The following is a 22,673-nucleotide window of genomic DNA, read 5'->3' on the forward strand; positions in this document are numbered from 1 at the left end:
TTGCTAGTGATTGGAGATTCAGACCCACTCTTACATCAGGTGCGTGAAGAATGGGCAACCAAGAACTCCAAGATACTCCCGTATTTGCATCATGTACATGAATTAAGAAAGAGGTTCACGAGGACTGAGTTCCAGCATTTTCCCAGAGTCCAGAATGAGTTCGTCGATATGCATTGGCTACCCTGTCATCTATGATACAACATCCAGACAAGAATTTCATTGACCCCATTCCAGTAAAGATCCATGATCATCCAGCTTATTGTGCCCACGTTAAAGAAGAAGCAAACAGAAATCCTTGGTTTCATGATATCGAGGAATATTTGGCAAAAGGAGAGTACCCAGAACTTGCAAACCCTACTCAGAAATGCACACTTCGGAGACTGTCCAACAACTTCTTTTACAGTGGAGGAATCCTGTATAGGAGGACTCCTGATTTGGGGTTATTTAGGTATGTCGACGCAAAGGAAGCATCCAGGCTACTAGAAGAAATTCATGCTGGGACTGCAGTCCGCATATGAATGACTATGGAAAAGGACTGCATAGAAGATACTCCGAGCTGGTTACTCCGAGTTTTGTCTTAGCAAAGAAGATACTCCGAGCTGGTTACTTTTGGATGACTATGGAAAAGGACTGCATCCTGTATGTTCGGAAATGCCACCGCTGTTAGATACATGCAGACATGATAAAGGTACCTCCGAATGAGCTTAATGCAACAAGCTTGCCATGGCCGTTCGCCGCCTGGGGAGTGGATGTTATTGGACCAATTAAGCCTGCCACTTCCAACGGGCACAGGTTTATCCTAGTAGCAATCGACTATTTCACCAAATGGGTCGAAACAACATCTTACAGAGCAGTAACTAAGAAAGTCGTGACAGACTTTGTCCGTGACTGCATTGTTTGTCGATTCGGGGTTCCAGAGTCGATCATCACTGATAATGGATCCAACCTTAACAGTGACTTGATGAAAGCTATGTGTGAAACCTTCAAGATCAAACACAAGAATTCCACAGCCTATAGGCCACAGATGAATAGAGCTGTAGAGGCCGCCAACAAGAATATCAAGAAGATATTGAGGAAAATGATAGAGAAGCATAAACATTGGCACGAGAAATTATCATTTGCTCTATTGGGGTATTGCACCACAGTCTGCACATCAACCGGGGCAACCCCCTATATGCTGGTTTATGGTACAGAGGTAGTCATTCCCGCCGAGGTAGAAATTCCTTCCCTAAGGATCATACAAGAAGCTGAGCTCGACGACACAGAATGGGTAAAAAGTTGTTATGCGCAACTAGCCCTTATAGACAGAAAGAGAATGAATGCAGTCTGCCATGGTCAACTCTATCAAAATAGAATGTCCAGAGCCTTCAGCAAAAAAGTCAAGCTGAGACAGTTCACACCGGGCAGCTGGTGTTAAAGAATATTTTTCCGCATCAAGATGAAACCAAGGGGAAATTCTCTCCCAACTAGTAGGGTCCATACATGGTCCACCAGGTTCTGATAGGAGGAGCCCTCATACTTGCAGAAATGGACGGACAAGTCTGGCCAAAACCGATCAATTCAGATGCAGTCAAGCGTTACTATGTGTAATTTTCATGCTTCCCTTATATGATGTAATTTGAACTATGCCTGACCTGATTCCCGTTTAAGAGGGGATATGTAGGCAGCCCTATGGGTTTGTTCACAATTCAATAAAATTTTCATTTCCCCCGCAATTGGAAACTGGGGCAGAATTTTGAGGGGGACCCTCAAAATTCCGTAGCAAGAGAGGTTGCAATGTCCCGAACCACATCAAAGTCGTCGGTTCATCTAAAAATTATTATATTATAATTTTACAAAATCATGCATATTATTGAAATTGCTTTGTTTAGCAACACTACCCTAATAATACATACAGTATCACCAGATTAGAGCCGAGCAGGTCAAGCAAAAGCCAGCGGGGATGCGAACTAACCTTCCTTTACAAAACTCACGATTTTTCTTTGGATGCAGGCACTTGGATTACGAAATCATCAAACATACTATACACTCACGAGACAAAAAATTTTCGGGAATACAACTCTCGGAACCGTTGCACTTACCAACATTTGCTATCCATACACACCAATGACATTTTGTGTGTCACAATGTCCCCAGCAGTTACAATATCGTAATCTGCTATTAGCTAAGAAAGCTCTGCCATTTTATTTCTTACATAAGGCTACCATTCTACCTTTCGAGACTAAACGATGTCTCCATCTGCATTTCTGTATTGCATAAGGCTACCATTCTGCCTTCCGAGACTAAACGCTGTCTCCATCTACATTTTTGCATTGCATAAGGCTACCATTCTGCCTTCCGAGACTAAACGCTGTCTCCATCTACATTTCTACATTACATAAGGCTACCACTCTGCCTTCCGAGGTTAAGCTCTACCTCCATCTATGTCTCATGGGCTGAAAGATCGCCTCATACAACATTGCATGGCTGAAAGATCGCTGCATACTGCATTTGCATGGCTGAAAGATCACCTCATACTGCATCCACATGGTTGAAAGATTACCACATACTACATTTGCATGGCTGAAAGATCGCCTCCGCACGGCTGGAAGATCGCCTCATACTGCATCCGCATGGCTGAAAGATCGCCGCATACTGCATCTGCATTGCTGAAAGATCGCCGCATACTGCATCTGCATGGCTGAAAGATCGCCTCTACACGGTTGAAAGATCGCCTCATACTACATCCGCATGGGCTGAAAGATCGCCCGCATGACTGAAAGATCGCCTCATACTGCATCTGCATGGGCTGAAAGATCGCCACATACTGCATCTCATGGGTAGAAAGATCGCCAAATTATCCAAAGGCATCATCATTCGAAGGCACCATTTTCATAGCCCGATAACACCATGTCATGGCCCGAGGATCCCTTTTTAATCTTTTGCATATCATTATTCAAAGGTGTCATGGTTAGGAGGCACCATCCTCATAGCCCGAGAGCATCATTTCATGGCATGCAAATCCTTATTGCATGCTTCATGGCCCAGGACATCATGGTCTAAAGGACGTCATCCTAACCGTCCAAAGACAACATTCATGGTCCGACGTGAACTTGCATCATGTTTAAATTCATGCACGGTATACGCCTGTATTGTTTCTAATTGTAGGTACATCGGCAAGCAATGGCCATCCTAGTAGGGGCAAGCCTGCTCCAGTTCCCGCAGCCATATCAAACCTTAATCATTCTCGCAAGCCGCCCACTCACCCCATCTTGGGTATTGCGTTCGTTCTTGAAGAGTCTCTATCGGCATACTCCGCCGACGGATCCTGAACTACATATGGCCTGATTCCTGTAAAACCAGGGATAAGTAGGCAGCTCAGAGTCCAGGGCGTGGTCTAACTTCTTCAAACCGTTTCGTTCGATCAAAATTGGTCATCATATCTTTACCCGACAACTCTTTTATCCTTCCCAGGTAAAGATAGGCAGCTGTTGATACCCAATTTTTCCCTATATATTTTTAAATATGAAAATACCTTCAAAATAACATATGTACGAATATATAAGTATGTCCAAATGTTTTATTATTTTTTCCCTAATTTTTAAAGGTCATTAAATCAATTTATTTTCCTATTTTATCCATAAAAACCCAATAATTATTTTCAAAATTATTATTTTTGGTAATTCATTTATTGGACTTTCATATTTATGCTAAAATATAGCTAATATAATTTTTGCATATTTTTATAAATTTATTTAGTATTTTTAACGGCTAAATTGCATAATTGCAATATTAGCCTCTTTTAGGATTTAATTGCGTTTATATTCATGAAAATGAAGTCCCATATTTTTAAATTGATAATTATATGTCATCAATCATTTTAGTGCTTTTAATTTATTTCCAGAAATCAATTTACTATTTTTTATTTTAAATAGGGAAAAATGACTATTTAAATGATAGCCCAATTTCATTTCAATTATAGCTTGAAATTGGGCCCAAATCATACCCAATTTCCCAACCCAATTGCAACTCGAACCCGACCCCCTAACCCAATTTAAATGACCTAACCCGGACTCCCCACCTAACCCCTTTAATCCCAGCCGTCAATCATTTAGATCAACGGCTCCCGTTCCCCCTTTCCTTTTTTAACCCCAAACGACCCCTAAACCTATCTCATTTCTCACCTACCGCCGCCCTTGAATCCCTCTTCTCTCTTAACTTTCTCTGAAACTCCTACAAACCCTAGCCGCCGCCATCAAACCAAACCCTAATCCACCATGATACCTACCTAATCCATGGCCTTCCGAGGTCATTTGAGACCTGTACCAGCCTTCCATGGATCCTATGTGTTTGGTTCTATGGTTTCACGACCAGACTTCGAAGGAGTTTGGTCCAATCCTTGCTCGACTGGTGTTCATGGCCTTTATCCGACCATCCATGACCTTTCCTGGCCATTCATGGCCTTTTAAGGCGGGTCCATGGCATTTTCTGGTTAGATCGTTAACTTTCGAGATCTTTCTCGTTTTCTTTTGTGTTTTTTGAAATCCTAATCTGTAAGATCTTTCGATTTCTTTCAGATCTACCTTAGATCTGTGCTTACCATGAACTTTTAAGCATTTTCTCGAAGGTTCTTCAACGTTGTTTTCAAAACAACTCTTCATTGTTCTGATTAGGGTTTTCCTTTAAGTTATTTCAAAAATCTTTTCTCTGATTCTCGATGTTGTTTTATGACTTTACTATGTTCGAACTGTTTGTTATGCTTTCCTTCTACTTGTGTCAGCATGTTGAAAACCCTAATTTCTTTTGGGTCTCATTCGAATCCTGAAGCTGTTTGTTTAAATGTATACTTGTTTAATTAAGTTACTCGTTCTTGTTTGATTTATTTGTGTTACCATTTTAAAACTCAATTGTTGTTGAAAAGCCTTAGGTCTTTGGGGCTGAAATTGTTTGTCTGAGTACTTGACTCGACTGAAAGCTTTTGTTTTGGACTTTCTTTTCTTTATGTGACTCATCTGATTCTGAGTTTTACTATCTTTCTATCTCAACTTTTGTCGAAAACCTTAACTTTTCAAAAGGTTTCCTCACCTGCTACTGTGAGACCTTTGCATGTTTCTAATACTCTGTTTTCTTTACTGTTGAATTCAATGTGACTTGACCTACTTGATTACTATGCTTCGAATATTTGCTTTACTACTGAACCTAGCTTATTTTTGCCATTACTGCATGCTTGTGATTATCTCTTTTGCCAATATGCTTGGCCTCGCATGTCTGATGACCCTGTTCATTTTATTAATATACTGAAGTACAGAAGCATGTTTCTTCTTTGATTGATCTCAATCGTGTGACTTATTTCAAAAACTTTTCTTTTATGAACTCTAATTTCACTCGCTTGTTAAAGTTAATAGATTCCTTTCCTTATTTTGCCTTACTGAATCTTTTCCCAAAATAAGCATATTTCTGTACTTAGACTTGATTACTTACTTAATGCATTTTCTACTCCTTTTATGGCAATAATCAGTTTGTCTTTAAATTGATCTTCTTTCCTTATTTTGAATCTATCATTACCCGTTAAATAGTGACTCCTTAATTAAAGGGAGTCACTTGTGTAATTGATTCAGACTTGTGATTGTTTCCATGTTTGTGGTAGAACTTTACTCATTAACTTATTCCTCATCTGTTTTCAAAACTATAAATACCCTGCACCCCTCTTCTTTCAAAAACACGAACGAACAACTTGAGTTCAGAACACACACTTCACTCAAAACTCTCTCTTTTTTCTCTGTTACTACTTGTGTTGCTGCCTTGTCTAGCCGGCCGAAAGCCAAGGCTAGGCTGTGGAAATTTGCTTACTTTTCTTTCTTCATTTGCCTTTTTATTGATATGTACTAATTAATCTTCCAGCATCAACAACAACATGTTTCTTTACTATTTCCCTCACTCTTGTCTATTTCCTACTTGTGTTTAATCCGTTACATTACCAAGCATGCTGTAATCTGCCCGTTCCTCATCTGAATTAATGTATTTTTCTTATGTATGAACTATGTCAGTCACTTATTATGACTTATGAATCCCAAACCCCCATATCTCCTATGTGTTTGTATTCTTTGGTTGGTTTGAGGGCATGTCAGCATTAGACATTGCTGTGCATGACCCAAACCTAACCCTCGCGAGGATCATATGCTTCATATCCCCTCTTTGTGTTGTGTTCTTTGGCTAGTTTATGGGCCTGCCAGCACCAGCTATTGATGTGCATGTCCAAACCTATCCCCTCTTAGGGTCATATGCTCCCTGCAATGTATTCCCAAACCCCTGACCCCTTTGTATAAAACTGCTGATTATGTGTAGTGTTAGCTTTATTATTATTGTTTTCAAATTACCCTTATACCTTTCTATTCTCAACCCAGTTTTAAACAAAATCTCTGCTCCTGCACTTCCACTATATTCATAGAATTAGGTTCTGCCCCTCTTGTGTGAGCCTTGCCTTGGGACCCATGAGCTCTCCGGAACTTGGCCACATAAGGGCTGGCCCTTTCACACTGCACTCATCTCTATCTGGTTATGCAAACTTGAGTATAAGTACTGCCCGGGGTCCCCTGAGACCCTTAGGGAACTTTGACACACTCAAGTCTGAGAAAGGCTTTGGAACAAATGGCATTTAAGGTGGTTTATTCCATAACTCAAAGAGGAAGTCAAGAATCAGGTTTCATCTGGTTGTAACTTCTTCTTTTACACTTTTCTGATGCAATTCATTATTCAGTGTGTAATAATTTGTAATAAACATTGGGGTTGACTAGTGAAAAGGGCTGGGTAATTGTGCATGCTTAAGGGTAGATATCATACCTATAAGATCTGTTGTTTTAAATTCTGCATGTTTAACTCTGCATTTAGATGTCATGCCTATAAGATCTGTTTTCTTTAAAATTCTGCATGTTCTACATCTAGAGAATATGCCTATATGACCTGTTTTCTGCATGTTTAATTCTACATTTAGAGAACCTGTCTATAGGACTGGTTTAAATTCTGCATGTCTAACTCTACATTTAGATAACATGCCTATATGGTTTGTCTTCATTTCTGCATGTTTATTACCACACTTAGACACCATGCTCTTAGTATCTAAGTGGTTACAATTCGACATCATTAAAATCAGTACCTTTATAGAAATCATGCCTATAGGATTCAAGTAAATACTGCCTGCTTCACTTCACGTGCGACTAGATATCATGTCTATAGGAATTAAAATTAGCAATAACAGATATCAACGTCTATAAAATTTGAAACCAGTCTAGTTTAAAATCAGCCTAACTCATATTGTTCTGAATTAGTTTTAAACAGCCTTACTCCTTTATTTAACGCGATTTAGAAAGCATGTCTATAGGATCTCAAATCGTTTGTTGTAGAACTGTTATTGCTTTACTACATTCTGAATCAGCAATAGATATCGTATTTATAAGATCTCACCCAAACACTTAGGCGAGCCTTAGGTGATAATGACAATAAAAACTGAATCCGCCTTTGTTAATCAGTAACTGCTACAACCAGCAAGTAGGCCTGATTCAGACTTCTTATCTGAGTTATGTAATAAACTGGTCTGCCTCAACAATTAAAATTCTCCTTGCCTTAGCACTTTAAATTCAGACCCTAACTGTATTTAGGTCATGCTATTTATGTGCTTTGTTTGAGGAGGTATACATGAGCCTTTTAGTTGTTTACATGTTTCCCCTAATATGCAATCCTATGTGTTTTTTTGTATGTCGCCTTAGCTTTTTCACCTTTTGAAACCTAAAAGTCAGCCTAATATCCCTCCCTTTTAGGAAATAGTAGTCCTAAGTTCCTCCGGGACTGATCGGAGTGGGACGGGTAATAGCATGCAATAGTTCGAGACCAATTCGCGCTTTAATACCTCGACGGGGTGGGAAGGGTAGATATGGATATGATGACCAGTGCGCTAATACCACGTGTATCCCCTCTTCTGAGGAGTGATACCGGGTATCATATTGATGTGATCCATATCTATATATATCTATAATTCAGGGGAATAGAAGAGTGACGTGGCACTTCTCACTGCCCATGGTTCATATTTATCTAAATTCTCAGTTTTTTGCCATTTCCCTCTATATTTCACTCTGGCCTGTTCCCCAAGGGCCACTTCTCTTTACAAAAAATTTAGTTATACTTCTTATATTTAATTTCTATATTTAAAGCGGTTGCTTATATGCCATTTTCGAAACGTACTCCTCTCAATTTTCACATATCGTGCGTATGCTTTTAATATTCGAAGAGAATACAAAGGTTGAGGACAAAGAACATTCTAGTAAGCATAAGGAAAATTAATGACTAATATCACACTTCTCTATGGTCAGATTGTGAAGTTTGTTATTGTTATTGTTCTTTTGAATTGAAAAACCTAATCCATGGGTTCAGCCACTCTAAGCACAAGGAGGTAGTTCTTTTTTTGAAGTTCAGTCCTTTTTTTTTGTAGATGCTAAATTATTTTTTAAGGCAATTTATATTGAGAATTGTAATGGGTTCTATTGAAACAGGGTTTGGGGATTCTATTAGAACTTGAAGATGAAAATTTGGGGCTTTTTCCTTTTCTCATATTGAATATCTGTCATTCTTGCAGGTAGTTGTCTTGAGTATGTGTCTTGATGCTTTAGTAACTACGACTCAGGAAATTGACCTCCGAATTCAAATGTCCTCAATGGTATTTATTTGTCTTTTTGACTGCGTCTAGCCACCAACTTTTTTCCATCATTAGCCTTACCAACCTTAGGCATCCATCTTCACCGCTCTCCATTCTTCCCTGGAGGAGCGGTCCCAATCTGAAAAAGGTGATGGATTTCCCCAAAACCAAATTGCAACAAATAATAATTCCCCCACACATAACGATATTAGCCACCATGAACTTTTAGCTATATCAGTTTGTAATACCCTACCGCCTTTCACTTCAGGAACTTACGTTGTTCAAGTCCCAAAAAATCAAATCTATCACATTCCACCACCTGAAAATGCTCTAATCGTTGAAAGCCACCGAATCAGAACCGAAAACCTCGACGTTCTTGTTGTTATTCTCGTCGTTGTTTATGCATAGTTGTAATGTTAGTTGTTATTGGAAGTATTATTGGATTGATAATAGGTCTTACCAAATTATTTATCAAGCATGATGATCCACAATTTAGCGTGAAACAGGTCTTACTCAAGAAATTACAACTTCAGCATAAACGTCCTCAATATGAATATGACATTACAATTGAAGCCAAGAATCCGAATCAAAGATCAAGAATTTTAATAAATCTTGGACTCCCCTCCCTTTTTATATTCTCAAATATTTGTAGAATTGTAACTTTTTTTTCAAAATCCGCCTTTTAATAATTGTTTTTTTTCAAACTCTTATGTGTTTAAACTTAAATCCCCTACTATTTGAGCCTATACTTGTCTATTTGCTAAATTGCACAAATTCACAAAAAACTGTCTGGCCGGGAACCACACTAGTGGATCACGAGGGGTGCCTAACACCTTCCCCTTAGGATAATTTCAAGCCCTTACCCTATCTCTGGTTATCAAACAAACTTAGAAGTGAACCTTATAGGTTTCCTAAAGTACCTTAAATCATTAGGTGGTGACTCTTCAAATGCAAAACCCAGTTTCCAAAAGGAATGAGTTGTCTTATACCCATAATGTCATAAACCCGATTTTCCGATGCGAAGAGGAAAAACGGGGGCGCGACAATATGGTGTAGTTTTTTTTCTGGAGGAGAAGTAGTATTTAAATAATTATAAAAAATAATAAAAGTTTCTAACATGATTGCATATGTTCTTAACATGATTGCATATGATCATTAACCGAATTAAGTATGATAACATGATAACTTATCTATAAATTCAAAATTATATTTTAATTCAAATTCCGTATATATATATTATATTTGTATTTAACTAAAATAGTCAAATATAGAATAAAGTTACCATATACTATTGATATTTATTAGCTTGCCACTTGGCTTAACCATAATGTCAATTATATATGGTAACTTTCTTGCTTTAATATGTATATATAGATGGTATAAGTCATGTTTTATGTTTTTCCAAAATAAGTTTGGGAAATATGTTTTGAAAACTGATGTCCAAACCCATTTTCATCTTCAAACCAAATTTCACCCAAATCAGATTTTTCATGTATATATGTAATATCAATTGCAAATCCTAAAAATATTCAATTAAGATTAATGAAGAGACACTTGTGGATGTATGTACCGCTTGGAAGATAAAGCAATCCAAAGCTGTTGAATTGGCTGCCCCAAGTGATGTGCCGGTTTGGAAATTTTAGTTTACTTTGCAACCAAAAAAATATGTATAGAAAAAAAGAATGTTTAAATCAATGGTAAATCTATCATTTAACTTTCAAAAGAATAATTTGATAATTCAACCTTTTCTTTTGGAGCTTCCCACTTTTAATATAGTATAGATAGATAGACTGATTTCTCGATACGTATGTTGCACGTGTATGTCGAACCTTGTAGTACTTAGCTTTGTTAAGTTATATCATGAATTATTAAAAAAAATTGAGTTAAATAAGTATGCACGAAAGAATAATATAAATTTTTGTAACTAATTAATATGGGCTGACTGTAATGATCCGGCCGATCGTTTCGAGAGTTATATCTATGTTCCCCCATTTTCTGCTTCTTTTGTGCTCTTCAGCTACATTATGATATATCAGGTTAGTTGATTCGGGTTCAGAGTGGTTTCAGAGTGAATTGAGACACATAGTATCTTAATTAAAAGCTTAAGTTGGAAAAGTTGACCGGATGTTGACCTATGTGTATACGACCTTGGTTTTGAATTTTGATGGTTCTGTTAGCTCCATTAGGTGATTTTGGACTTTGGAAAGTGTCTGGAATGTGATTTGGAGGTCCGTGGTAGAATTAGGCTTGAATTGACGAAAGTTAGAATTTTGGCGATTTTGGCCGACAGTGGAAATTTTGATATCAGGGTCGGATTGGATTTTCGAAAGTTGGATTAGGTTTGTGGTGTCATTTCTGACTTGTGTGTAAAATTTGACGTTATTCGGACGTGGTTTGATATGTTTCGGCATCGTTTGTGGAATTCGGAAGTTTAGAAGTTCTTTAGGCTTGAATCCGAGTGTAATTTGGTATTTTAATGTTGTTTTAAGTGATTCAAAAGTACAACTAAGTTCGTATAGTGTTATGGGACATGTTGGTATGTTTAGTTGTGGTCCCGAGGGCCTCGGGGTGATTTCGGGATTGTTTTGAGTTGAAGAAGTACATTTGAAGCTGCTGTTTCTGGTGTGACCGCACCTGCGGAGGGGAACCACAGGTGCGAGGCCACATAAGCGAAGGAGGAGTGCAGGTGCGGCTAAGGAAGACCTGGGCAGAGGACGCATGTGCAATGGCATTCCCGCATCTGCGGTGGTCGCAGAAGCGGACCCAGGGGTGCATGTGCGAGTTTGGACCGCAGAAGCGAGATGGTTTCCGCACCTATGAAAGGCGCAGATGCAGTCTTGAGGCCACATGAGTAAGGTCAGGATTTTAAGTGAAATCTGCACTTGCGATGGAATTTCCACAGGTGTGGCATCGCAGAAGCGACAAATGGAGCGCATGTGCGGTATTGCTGGGCAGAAAAATACCAGCTCGAGGTTTTGTCTTTCATTTTCGATTTTGGACTTCAGAAGCTCGGGAGAGAGGCGATTTTCCGAGGAATTTCAAGGAAAACGTTGGGGTAAGTAATTATTGTAAGCACGTGATTTTTGCCCTATATGAGAATTACTCCCAAAAAATTCAAAAATAAAATGATTTTTCTTTGGTGTGCAATTTTGTGATATTTTGTGATATTTTGAATAATTATTTGTATTTGTCTGTGCATGTTTATTTGCTAAATTAATAAAAAAATACAAAAATATATCGCATTTTGTATGTAGGATTTAATTCTATAATTTGTTAGTAATTAAGTTTGTTTACAAAAAAATAAAAATTTACAAAAATAGGCATCGTTTGCATTTTTAGCATTTAATGTCCAAATATACAATTTTATGCTTAATTATTACTTAATTGTGCGTTAATTGTTATTAGAAGTTAATTTGCACTTTTATAACTTAATTTAGTTCTTAATAATAATTTAAGTATTTTTATAATTTAGTTTTAGAGAAATAAAAAGAAGAAAAGAGAGCGAAAATATAAAGAAAGTCGGAATTGGGCCTCTTCTTCGATTTCAAGCCACAGGCCCAAAAAATGGCCCAATCTTCCCAAACGACCCAGTCCATTTCAAACCGGGTCAACCCGGTCCATAACCCAACACCCCTATCTTGCATTTCAAAAAAAAAACAAAGCAAAACAAAACAAAACAAAAAAAAAAAGAAAAGGAAGAAAACCCTAAAAAATCCCTCTCTCTCATCCGCCCCCCCCCCCCTTCTCTTTCTCTCTTTTCTTCTTCTTCTTCAAGCATCCAAACACCCCATCCATGGCTGCCCTTCCCCCACCTCTTCTCCTTCACATACACACACACAACCACGGCAACACAACACACACACCCGCCGCCCGTGTTTCTTCTTCTTCTTCAAGATCGCGAGTGTTTCTTCTTCTTCAAGTTCACGTTGATCGTTGCTTCTTATTCTTCCTCACTTCATGATGCTGCGTGACTGCTTCGTCCAGCATCTACTGCTGCTCACGTTTTGCATTGTTGCTGCCCCGTCCGACATCGCTTTCACGGTTGTCTGCTACCTCTCCTTCAAGCTCTTCGTTTGTCCGTTCGTGATCGTCTTCGGCGTCAAATGATTTTGGTGCGATATTTGTTTCCGGGCAGATTTGTTTCCGTTCAAGTTCGTCATTGTTTCGATCCGGTTAGTGGGTTTTTGAGTTTCATTTTTTGCCCGTAATTTGTTTGATATTTTTCGGATCCAAAATCGATAAATGATTCAATTCTTGTTTTGTTTGTTCATCATTGAAATAATTTTTTTTTTAGTTTGTTTATATGTTTGGTTGGTTTAATTTTCAGATTCAAATGAAAATTTAATTAATTGATTTTCAGTTTATTTCATGTTAATTTAATTTTTGCAAAAAAAAAAGGAATTGTTAGTTTAGGTTTAATATTGTTAGATTTAGTTTAAATCGCTTGAATCCGTTGTTTGTTTAATATAGATTTCATTCATGATCATGTATCTTTGTTATATTTTTTTGTTGGATTTAATTAAGAAAGATTAATTGATTATTTGAAGATTAGTGATTTGAATATGTTTATTTGTTTTGTTTAAGTTCAATTCGAAATTTGAATAAAGTTTGTTATTGTGGTTGAATCTTTTCATTCATGTTCATACTTTATTTGATTGATCTTGAATCCGAAATTTGTATAGTTTGATTTTCTTATTTCTTGTTTATCATTTGTGATTATTTCTTGAATTGGTCTCATAATCTTGTTTAAAGTTTAATATAAGAATTGTTTGTTGTAATGTTGTTAGAGTTGATTTTAATTCAATATTATTGAATTTAGGAATCTAAATATACTCGTTTGATTGTTGTTGTTGTTTAAATCCGAAAAATAGGTTTGTTGTTGCTAAAAATATTGTTCAATCAAATTTTAGTTGTTCTTGGTTGTTCAATTTGTGTTCATGTGATTTGTTGTTGAAATGTTGTTAAAATCATGTTCATGTGATATTGTTGTTATGATGTTCATCCGTGTTCATATTGTTGTTTGAACATTGTTAGAAATTGATCATATTGTCTATATTTTGGTTAAGTTTGATTAATTGATGTGTTATAGCTGATGGGTAGTTTGGTAAATTTGTAATACGTTCAGGGGTAGTTTGGTAATTTCAGTAAGGTCGGAAGGGGTAGTTTAGGAATTGTACACTTTGTAATTGTTTATTTGAAGCATGTGGGACAAAATGAAATGAGGTGGGTTGTGATATGATTATTTAATATAAAGGGGGGACAAGATTTAATTTAAAAGGGAATCTTGCATTATTTTAAATGAAGCATGGGGGACAAAATGAAATGGGGTGGTGTGATATGTTTATTTAATGTAATGGGGATGAGTGGAAAGATAATGGGTTGGGTAGAGAAAAAGTATTGATTTTAATTAATTGAAAGGTTTATGGGATGGGTTATATATGTGAAGTCTTGAAATCAAAAAAAGAATAGAGGGAGATAGAAAAAAAAATACACAGATACGAGAGAGAGAAACAAATCTGAAAATAAGAGAGAGAAAAGGGCTGAACATTTAAGAGATAGAAAATTCCGAAAAATATTTAAGCTTTCAAAATAAAAAAAATACTAAAAAAATATTCTGCTTTCTTTTGTTGTTTGAAATCAGAATTAATTGTTGTTTCATCAAAGCTGAAAGATTTTGTTTTTTTTGGATTACTACTCCACTGGGTTGTTACTGTTGCTGGGCTATTGTTGCTGTGTTGTACTGATTTTACTGCTGCTGCTGATTCTCATATTCATTTTCTTTTGCTTCCAATATCAGGTACACAACTGAAAAGCTGGTTATTGTAATCCGAAATATGAAGCATGAATACATATGAAGAATGAAAATTTGAAGTTTTAATTTCGTTTTTTTTCTTTGTTTCTTTTGTTGATTGTATTTAAGCTATTTCATGAATTACTAAATAATAGCTGGAATAAGAAAATAATATCATAAGTTAGTCTGTAATAAATCAGTTCGGCAAAACAGGTTAATTCACTAACTATGAAGGCTTCAAGATTGTAGGTTGATCATGAACAAGTAGCTAAATTTAGTTAAAACATGAATTTAAATTAAACATCGTAAATTAGGCATTAAGGCATGACTTGAGCTTAAGCAAGATTAGAAGAACGTTTAAGTCTAATAAACTTTCTAATAAACTTTAGTAATTATGGTTAGATCTAGTTTCAAATGATTGTGAATAATTAATTTCAATAATATTTTTTTTAAAAAAAATAATAACAATGCTGAGTTTTAATCTAGCTATATTTGTTTATTTTGAATATTAGTTGTTGAATTTTTATTTTATTTAAAATTTCGAAATTAAGAGTAAATTTTTTTTTCATCAATATTTGCATTAACCAAGCAATTAGCATGTCATGTTTTCTTAAAATTATAAAAGCTAGTAATTAATTAGGATTTTTCTTTCTTTATTTTAGAGACTAATTTTTATAGAAAAAATGTAGTCGCTTTAAGATTTGTCCATTTAAAATAAATGAGATGAGCCTCGCTTAATGAAATGTATAGATTTCGGGGCCCTCAATAAATGTACAGTTAATTGCTTAGAATTAGGGAGGAGCCGTTTTAGCAAATTTCATGGCCCTACCCAAAAATAATGACACGCTAGTCGCTCTAGGCGCGTATTTAATAATGTTATTTCCTTAAATACGGGTGTGCATTTATGTAACCCAAATCTAAATCTCAACGGAGTCGAAATGTGTCGATAACCACGGGTGCAATTGATTGCGACGTGATTTGAAATACGTTTTCACAATGTTGCAATTTTTCGTAAAATAATAACAATAAATAAAAAGAATAATAAAAGCGGCTAAGGAATAAAATTTGCACATAAGTTTATAATACGTATTATATTAGATAATCAAGCCGAATATAACAGTTAAGCGACCGTGCTAGAACCACGGAACTCGGGAATGCCTAACACCTTCTCCCGGGTTAACAGAATTCCTTATCCGGATTTCTGGTGCGCAGACTGTAATACAGAGTCATTCTTTTCCTCGATTCGGGATTAAAATAGGTGACTTGGGACACCCTAAATCTCCCAAGTGGCGACTCTGAAATAAAGAAATAAATCCCGTTTCGACTGTCCTTTAATTGGAAAAAACTCCTGTACCCCCACGAGGGCGGAAAAAGGAGGTGTGACAGCTCTGGCGACTCTGCTGGGGAGTATCCTATTTTTTAAACCCATAACCACTGGTTCAGGGTTAGAAATTCGAGCTTAGATAAATTGTTATATTTGGCTTTATCTGATTTTTACATGTTTGAGCCTAATGTGCTAAATGCTGCTTTTACCGCTTTGATATTATTTGACTGTATATATAAACTGTGCCGAACCCTTCTCTCTTCACCTCCGGGGATGTGCTTACTGGTTGAGACTCCTTATTCTGTTAGTGTTATACCCTGAAATAAGAAAGAGGTCGGACAAGTTACGAAGCCGGATGGCCTTTTGGTTCCCGGTAAGTTGCCCCCTCCTCGACTCGAGTTGTCCGCTCGGGTACACAGTCTAGTACACTGACCATGGTTTTGAATATAGAATAACGTGACTTCATGCCGGATCCCTAGTAGGAACGCTTATTTGCATCACGTTGCATTTGACTTAGGGGACTCAACACAGGGGTTGGGTCCGTCTAGGACTAGCAACCTGAAATGAAAAGACCATTCTGATGCATCCTACTTGCTCTGTACATATATTTGTTTCGAACTTGCATGTTGACCGGTTTCTGAATCTCTGGAATGTTGGAAAATTGAAAGGAAAAAAAAGGAAAAAGAATATATCAGTTAGGGAATTAATTGATTATTTTAGAAAAAAAAATCAATAACCAATTACTGGCGAAACTCTGCCAAAATTTTGAAAAAAAAAGAGGAATTTTTTTATTTTGTTTTACTAAAAAATATTGAAAAAAAAGAGTCTTTTATTTTTTTAAAATAGATTGTTTTATTGTTTGTTGAAAATGAAAAAAAAATCGTTATTTTGTCTGTTTCAAAAATAGAAAAGGAAAATAGATTGTCTTGCCAGGAAAAAATAAAAACGGAAAAGAGTCATGTTTTAAAATAGTTCGGTTAATTTGTCCGAACTACGCGGGTTTGATTCTCACCGGATGTGAGATACGTAGGCAACCCTCATCGGGTCCAACCCCCTTTTTTCTAAAATAGTCAAAAACCAAAAAAAAAAAAAACGTGTCAAAATTTTTTATTTTGTCATAAATAAGTCTAGTGGTGTCTAACCTCCCCTTTTGCTAAAAATAGCCAATAAAAACATGTCAAATTTTAATTTTGTCATAAAGAAGTCGGGTGACGCTGTTTTATCAAGACATAGCCGAAAGGGACGCCGGAAGGCTGACTTTGCATAAACAACCACCTTTGGGTCATGTTTAGGACTTTTGGTCTAGTTGACCCACACAGCCTTAAAAATCTTCGTCCCCGAGGTGCTGAAGGGTCGTGTTTACAACACCCGGTTTTTATTGTAATTTGAAAAAAAACAACAACAAAGAGTCAGCGGTTAGGTGAATACCATTTGAATTTTTGGTCAAAATAAAGCCGAGCCAGCTTCGGCCGCGTCTTAAAACCGTTCTTGCCGAAATAGCCTTAGAGTATCTTTCAATCGTCAAAAGGTTATTTTCGTAAAAGAACAGACAAGTTTGTAAAGTGTCAAAATAATCCTCCCCGGCCTCAAAATTCATGTGAGATTTGGAAGGGGGCACATTTGCAAAAATAGCCGTTTGGTTGCATTTGTCAAACAGGGAAAGGAAGCTGGCCTTTTTGTTTTGAGGTTATAAATCTTTTGGCTAGAATATATGTGTTGTTTGATTTTTGAGTTTGTTGGTCATCTTTCAACCTTTGAAACCCAGTTTATTTTATTATGAAAATTGATAAAAAAAATGTGTCTCATTGTTGTTACCTTTCATTTGGTCCGAACTACGCAAGGTCTGATTCATGCGGGGTCATGATACGTAGGCAATCTCCATAAGATTCGACCACCACTGAAAAAGAAAAAAAAAGGGAAGAAAGAAAAATAAAGGAAAGCGCAAGTGCATTGCATCTCTGATAGAACGGTTTAACTGCTTAGGTGCATTGCATCTCTAATATATGATTATCTGTCAAATGCCCTGACACTAACGTGATGGCTTCCCTTTGCTGTGTTCATATATAGAAAAGTGGTTGGTTGTGGTAACTCCTCCCTGCAAAGCAAATGACACAGAACCTCAGAACAGGGTGGGTCGGTACTGATGACCGACAACAATTGGTCGAACAGAACAACGGGTTGGAAGAAGAAGTGAAAATGCTGAGACAACATGTGGCAGACATGTATCAGGCATGGATAACTGGGAAAGCACCACCCCCACCACCGCCAAGCTTTTCAAACTCTGGCATTACCCATCCCCCATACTCTCCATCCCAACCCACTTATGACAGCTTTCCTAGCTACTCGAGTAGCTCCATCACTCGTCCACGCTACTCCCCTCCCCAATGCTACTTCTCTCCACGAGATTCCCAAAGACGGGCTTCACTTTCCAAATACCCAGCTCCACAGAAGGCCTATCCACCCTCACAAGCCTACCGGAAGCCCTCTGGATCAGGTTTTCGACCCAATCAAGCATTTAGGAACGAAAGGTTGCTGAAACGAGGAAAGGCTCTCACCCCTATCGGAGTATCTTATGCAAGTCTGTTTGAAAGGCTAAAGCATGCTGGCTCTATTGAGCCACTCCCCGCATGTACTCCAAATCCACTTGCAAGGAGCTTTGATCCGGCAGCGCGATGCGCCTACCACACCAATGTCATAGGGCACAACATTGAGAGCTGTCATAGTTGGAGAAGGGAAGTAGAGAAAATGATCCAAGAAGGGCGAGTTGTGATTAATAACAGTGACATGGTGCACTCGAGCCCCCTCGAGAACTTGCCAACGGATGTTGATGATATTGAAGCTGGTAATGGTCTTGGCAGTATCGATGCAAAGCTCAGTGGCTAAGATGCCAGTCTTGATAAAGTGGAAGGACGCTCTGTTCCTTGGTTAACAAGAGAGAAGCTTGTGGTGGCTTATTTTGTTGACATTTATGTTGTTCGAATTATTAGGGTTATAAGTCAGATATTGTCTTGTCCAGTTTGTTTTAGGATTTTATTCTGGATTGTTTTGTTTGTTTTGTTATTTAAACCATTTCACCGGTAGTCTAATACAAAATCCGGTCTTTCTTTATTTCCAGTCATCTCTTTGTTTGGTCCTTTTATCATTTTTGTTCAGTGTCGATTCTAGTGACATGACATGCGCACACAGTTTGGGCCCAACCTTAAAAGTTAATCGTAAAACCCTGGAAAGGCGATCAGACAATTTAAAGGAAATAAGAACGGTTTGGGATTATTTGAAGCCCGAGTCATGTGGAATTGGGGAAAGTTAAACACAAAGAAAACCGTTAAAATCAAGATTCTCCAAATTGGCGTGAGGGTCATTCATGATAATGAGAGTGTCGCCCAACGATGTTTTAGAAATAACAAAGGGAAAAGCAAATGTTTAACATAATTGTCAAGCCCAACACCGTCGGAAGAGACTATAAATCTATTGTTTGTTGTGTTGTTTACATTTGGCATGTTTTAAAGACTGGAATGACGAAGGCATTTTGTTCTGCTACCTAAACACTTTATCCTTCGTTACCCCTTTTGAGCCTTACTTATTTTTCTTTCATACCCCTCGTTCGGAATCAGTAAAAAAAAACGACTAGAAAACGCGAGCATGGCATGAAAACATGAAGAAAAAAAAAGAAAGAAAAAAAAAAGAAGAAAAGAAAACAACAAAACGAAAAAGAAAAGAAAAGAAAAATGATAACAAAAAAAAAAAAAAGAGAAAGTCAAATGAAAAAAGAGGAATTGGGAACTACGTTTGACCTGATTCCTCAAAGAGGATACGTAGGCGCCTCACGGCTCGGTCATAGGGTGCATAGTGTAACAAAAAATTTAAAAAAAAAAATATATAATAATAAATAATCCCCAAGCAAGAAACTGGGGCAAATGTTGCGCTTGTTGTAAACAAATATGATTTCGAAGGTTGTAATTTTGAACCCCAAATTTGATTTGTTTTTGAGCCTTTAATACCCTTTCTTTCTAAGCCTATCCAAAAAACCCACATTACGGTCCAAAGAAAGACCTTCTGACCAGTCTGCAAAAGATGCCAAGTCAGACAAATGAGAGTCTTACCGGCGAACATAACATTCTGTCCCACAGCAGAAATGACTCTAATCTCCAGCAGAGAGAGTCATACCGGCAACACTCCAAATCCCCAGCTGGAAAGTGATACAAATGAGAGAGTCTTATCGGTGAAAATCTTCACGGACACCATAAGGCGATGAAAGCTGAGAGAAAAACCAAAATGAGAGAGACTTGATAGTGAAAACCCTTCGGGCACTACAAGTCGAATAAGATGGAGAATCAGATGGGGAATTGCCAATTGAAGGTCTTGAAAGACGATTGACGACGGAAGATAGGCCACAAATGCATGCCATGACCATTAGAGTCGGTGTCTGCGTTTGGTAGGTTTTTATTTATAGTTTCTTTTGTTACAAAGTCATCTTTTTCATTTGTCTTTTATTCTGTTCCTTTTTTTTATTTTTATTTTTCTTTCATAGAAAAACTCCCCAATAGAGTCTGTCTAGTCAAAACAAGTGTGAATTGACTTCAAAATATGTCATCAGCTTTCCAATTATGCAAGATAAGATCTGACTAGTACATCCAAGTGGTATAGTCAGCGAGGAACAAACGCGAGGCCAGTGTCAAAAAAAGATATCCCCAGCAAAAGGGAATTGACAAAAGGATTGACAAGTGTCAAGAGGGATACCCTTGCCGAAATCAAAGGTTATAAACCTAAAGGCCAAGGCCCGTTGAACAAAGCAAGGAGAGCAGTGAGCATGATTTGGGGAAATTCATACTAGACTAAAAGGTCGGGGAAATGCCAGTTTCCGAGCTATGCCACAAAAGAAGAGGGATATCCCCAGCAGAAAGGGATTATCCCCAGCAAATAATATCATCCCCAACAAGTTGTGGAGCGCAGAGCAAGGAAGGAGAAAAGGAAAAGCCATCCCAGTAGGAGTATCACAACCAACCACCACGTTTTAAACTAACAAATTTTGTTTGATTTGAAACAGGTAAAGGAAATGGCATTGATGACAGAAATGCATGCCATAAGGAAGACTGTCAAACTGGGGCAGAAAATTTTCATTTCATTTAGAAAATTTTCTGGAAGTCAGGTACCCATTCAGGGAAGAATAAAGATAACACCAATCTCAAGGGAAATGGTCTTAGAACCAATGTTGCCCCCAACATAATAAGTTTCAATGGAGGAAGTTATCCCCAACAGACAGAACAAAGGGATGACACTTGTGCTTAGAAAAGCAAAGAGCCATTATCATCCCCAGCAGCTTCCAGAAGAATGAAGCATCGATTTGAAGGGATAAAATTCCCCAGCAGCGTTATCCTCAACAACGTTATCCCGAGAAGATAACACTTTTATCCCCAGCTGTGTTGAAAAAAAAAACAAAAAGAAAAAAAATTGAATTTGAAGGAAGGGAAGAAAGGAGACTTCCCTAGTAGTATTATCCCCAGCAATCAGGCGTCCACCTGGAGAACAAGGAAGAGCAGTTGGAGTATTAGCAATCAGGCGTCCACCTGGAGAACAAGGAAGAGCAGTTGGAGTATTAGCAATCAGGCGTCCACCTGGAGAACAAGGAAGAGCAGTTGGAGTATTAGCAATCAGGCGTCCACCTGGAAAACAAGGAAGAGCAGTTGGAGTATTAGCAATCAGGCGTCCAACTGGAGAACAAGGAAGAGCAGTTGAAGTATCAGCAATCAGGAGCCCACCTGGAGAATAAGGGAATACAATGGAAGTATCAGCAATCAGGAGCCCACCTGGAGAATAAGGGAATACAATTCAAATTTTAAGTAATCAGGAGCCCCCCTGAAAAATAGAATGGTGATTTGTTGGTTGAAGTTGGGAGCCTGCCCATATAACAGAGAAATACATTCAGTCTTTTCATTTAAAAAAAAACGAAAAAAGAAAGAAAAAGGGGAAGTAGTATGCAGAGGAATGAAACATCCTACTCAAAAGGAAGTAATTTTGGAAGGAGTAAGATAACATATTTACTCAGCAGAGTTATCCACAGCAGTGTTATCCCCAGTGGATCATCGAGATGTAGAAGCATCCTCGACAGAGTTTCGGGCAACCCAGAGTGGGTAAGGAAGAAAAGGAAAAGTCATCCCCAGCAAAATAATCCCAGCAGTTTCGAGGGAAGACAACACAGGTAAGTAAATAATTCAGGAAGAAGGAAATGGTTCACGCATAGGAGAGGCATTTCCTCCTAAGTTTAGTTTCACCCATAGAAGAGGCATTTCCTCCTAAGTTTAATTTTTACCCATAGGAGAGGCATTTCCTCCTAAGTTTAGTTTCACCCATAGGAGAGACATTTCCTCCTAAGTTGTTGTTGAACTAATAGGAGAGACATTTCCTCCTAAGTTTGTTTTCACCCATAGGAGAGACATTTCCTCTTAAGTTTAGTTTCACCCATAGGAGAGGCATTTCCTCCTAAGTTTGTTTTACCCATAGGAGAGGCATTTCCTCCTAAGTTTATTTTACCCATAGGAGATGCATTTCCTCCTAAGTTTCTTTTAGTTTCACCCCATAGGAGATGCATTTCCTCCTAAGTTTAGTCTTACCCATAGGAGAGGTATTTCCTCCTAAGTTTATTTTACCCATAGGAGAGGCATTTCCTCCTAAAATGTTGTTGAAATTAGGAGTCCGCCTGGAGAACAGAGACATACTTTTCAAGTTTGACATCAGGAGCCCGCCTGAAGAGAGGAAAGGCGTTTTTAAAAGTTGTTGAAATCTTGCCAACCTAAAGAAAGGAATGGCGATGTATTGTTTGAAGTCAGGAGCCCGCCTGAAGAGAGGAATGGCGATTATTTTCAAATTGTTGTCAGGAGCCCGCCTGAAGAGAGGAA

The sequence above is a fragment of the Nicotiana tabacum genome, chromosome 8 (genome assembly GCF_000715075.1).
Source record: "Nicotiana tabacum cultivar K326 chromosome 8, ASM71507v2, whole genome shotgun sequence".
Taxonomy (NCBI): domain Eukaryota; kingdom Viridiplantae; phylum Streptophyta; class Magnoliopsida; order Solanales; family Solanaceae; genus Nicotiana; species Nicotiana tabacum.